General features: G+C 56.5%; 3 non-coding genes across 3 annotated transcripts in view; all 3 read left to right on the forward strand.

The window, feature by feature from the left end:
* LOC146143562 (small subunit ribosomal RNA) lies at positions 1–1810 on the forward strand. Its single transcript, XR_014500936.1, has one exon. It is a non-coding gene; the product is annotated as a small subunit ribosomal RNA (ribosomal RNA).
* Positions 1811–2057: 247 nt separating this feature from the next.
* On the forward strand, positions 2058–2211 carry LOC146143563 (5.8S ribosomal RNA). The gene has a single exon (XR_014501175.1). It is a non-coding gene; the product is annotated as a 5.8S ribosomal RNA (ribosomal RNA).
* A 247-nt stretch (positions 2212–2458) lies between these two features.
* Positions 2459–3024, forward strand: part of LOC146143564 (large subunit ribosomal RNA) — a 3497-nt gene continuing 2931 nt past the window's right edge. Inside the window, exon 1 of the ribosomal RNA XR_014501081.1 lies at positions 2459–3024. This exon is cut by the window's right edge and continues 2931 nt beyond it. This is a non-coding gene — a ribosomal RNA (large subunit ribosomal RNA).

Here is a 3024-nt window from a genome sequence, read left to right on the forward strand (position 1 = left end):
TACCTGGTTGATCCTGCCAGTAGTCATATGCTTGTCTCAAAGATTAAGCCATGCAAGTCTAAGTACGAGCTCTCGTACAGTGAAACTGCGAATGGCTCATTAAATCAGTTATGGTTCATTTGATCGTACGTTTTACGTGGTTAACTGTGGAAATGCTAGAGCTAATACATGCGTGAAGCGCCGACCTCGCGGGAGGCGTGCTTTTATCAGACCAAAAACCGACCGGGCTTCGGCCCGCAACCTTTGGTGACTCTGGATAACTTTGCGGATCGCACGGTCTCGCACCGGCGACGGATCATTCAAGTGTCTGCCCTATCAACTTTCGTCGGTACGGTACTGGCCTACCGAGGTTCTTACGGGTAACGGAGAATCAGGGTTCGATTCCGGAGAGGGAGCCTGAGAAACGGCTACCACATCCAAGGAAGGCAGCAGGCGCGCAAATTACCCATTCCCGACGCGGGGAGGTAGTGACGAAAAATAACAATACAGGACTCTAAACGAGGCCCTGTAATTGGAATGAGTACACTTTAAAACCTTTAACGAGTATCCATTGGAGGGCAAGTCTGGTGCCAGCAGCCGCGGTAATTCCAGCTCCAAAAGTGTATATTTAAGTTGTTGCGGTTAAAAAGCTCGTAGTTGGATTTTGGGCGCAGGCGGCCGGTCCGTCGCAAGGCGTGTACTGGCCGTCCTGGCCTCACCTCCGGTTCTCCGCCGGTGCCCTTGACTGAGTGTCGGCGGCGGCCGGAACGTTTACTTTGAAAAAATTAGAGTGTTCAAAGCAGGCGATTCGCCTGAATAATGGTGCATGGAATAATGGAATAGGACCTCGGTTCTATTTTGTTGGTTTTCGGAGCGCGAGGTAATGATTAAGAGGGACAGACGGGGGCATTCGTACTGTGCCGTTAGAGGTGAAATTCTTGGATCGGCGCAAGACGAACGACTGCGAAAGCATTTGCCAAGAATGTTTTCTTTAATCAAGAGCGAAAGTCAGAGGTTCGAAGACGATCAGATACCGTCCTAGTTCTGACTATAAACGATGCCAACTAGCGATCGGGGGGCGTTAGTTTTACGACCTCTCCGGCAGCTTGCGGGAAACCAAAGTCTTTGGGTTCCGGGGAAGTATGGTTGCAAAGCTGAAACTTAAAGGAATTGACGGAAGGGCACCACCAGGAGTGGAGCCTGCGGCTTAATTTGACTCAACACGGGAAATCTCACCCGCCCGGACACAGTGAGGATTGACAGATTGAGAGCTCTTTCTTGATTCTGTGGGTGGTGGTGCATGGCCGTTCTTAGTTGGTGGAGCGATTTGTCTGGTTAATTTCCGATAACGAACGAGACTCTGGCTTGCTAACTAGTTACGCGACCCAATCGGTCGGCGTCTAACTTCTTAGAGGGACTAGTGGCGTTTAGCCACACGAGATTGAGCAATAACAGGTCTGTGATGCCCTTAGATGTTCGGGGCCGCACGCGCGCTACACTGACCGGATCAGCATGTGCTCGCCTTGGCCGACAGGTCTGGGTAACCCGCTGAACCCCGGTCGTGCTAGGGATAGGGAATTGCAATTATTTCCCTTGAACGAGGAATTCCCAGTAAGCGCGAGTCATTAGCTCGCGTTGATTACGTCCCTGCCCTTTGTACACACCGCCCGTCGCTACTACCGATTGAATGGTTTAGTGAGGTCCTCCGATTGGACCTGGCGCGGCCGGCAACGGTCGAGCCGGCGTCCGAGAAGACGATCTAACTTGATCATTTAGAGGAAGTAAAAGTCGTAACAAGGTTTCCGTAGGTGAACCTGCGGAAGGATCATTAACGGTCTCGCAAACGCTTCGGCGAACGCGAAACTCGGACAAGCGAGAGAAAAAGTTTTTGCTACCCGGCGCCCGACCCGCGAGGAGCGGCGCGCCGGCCGGCGATTCGGTCACCCGGTAATGTTTGCGCGTCGAGTGCCGCGGTGCCGCGCGCTCCGGCTTCAAGCGTCGGCCTGGCCGACCGCTCGGCGCGGTATATTTTGTCACCCTTTAGTGCGAGGCACTGTGCGAGCGAAACAATCGTGGATGGCTCTTGGCGGTGGATCACTCGGCTCGTGAGTCGATGAAGGACGCAGCTAGCTGCGTGAATTAGTGTGAATTGCAGGACACATTGAGCATCGACGTTCTGAACGCAAATTGCGGCCTCGGGTCAATCCCGGGGCCGCGCCCGCCTCAGGGTCGCGTTGCAAACGTTCCGCGCGGGGATTTCTCCGCGCGGCTGCTGCGGCGTCGGACGCGCGAGCGCCCGTCCCGCTCAAGACAGCACGGCACGATGTGCGACGATCGCGACCAGAATCCCGCGCGGCGGCGGCGAGTCGACCTCGAAGAGGCCAACGGCTGGCGGCTCAAGGGCGGGAATCGAGGTGCGCGCGGCGCGCGGCGCCGACGGCGAGCGCGGAACGGGAAGAATAGTCCCGGTCCTTACTTTCGGCCTGAGGTCGGACGAGGCTACCCGCTGAATTTAAGCATATTACTAAGCGGAGGAAAAGAAACTAACGAGGATTCCCTCAGTAACGGCGAGTGAAGCGGGATGTGCCCATCGCCGAATCCGCGCGCTTTTGGAGTGCGCGGAATTGTGGCGTACGGAATTCGTCACGGCGCGCTTCGCCGGTCGCCCGCGTCCTTCTGATCGAGGCCTTGTCCCAGAGCGGGTGTCAGGCCCATGGCGGCGACAGGCGGGCGCGCTACGGCGTCTTCCCAGAGTCGGGTTGTTTGGGAATGCAGCCCAAAGCGGGTGGTAAACTCCATCTAAGGCTAAATACGGTCACGAGACCGATAGCGAACAAGTACCGTGAGGGAAAGTTGAAAAGCACTTTGAAGAGAGAGTTAAAGAGTACGTGAAACCGTCGAGAGGCAAACGGGAGGGCCTGTCGGGTCGCCCGGTCGCTTTCAGCCGGCCCCCTGTCGGCGACGTTGTCGTGCGGACCCTCACGGGCCGCCGGCGGCGCCGCCCGATCGGGGACCAGCGCACTAGCGCCGGGCGAAGGCCGCGAC

The sequence above is a fragment of the Ascidiella aspersa genome, chromosome 5 (genome assembly GCF_963924565.1).
Source record: "Ascidiella aspersa chromosome 5, kaAscAspe10.2, whole genome shotgun sequence".
In the NCBI taxonomy this organism is placed as follows: domain Eukaryota; kingdom Metazoa; phylum Chordata; class Ascidiacea; order Phlebobranchia; family Ascidiidae; genus Ascidiella; species Ascidiella aspersa.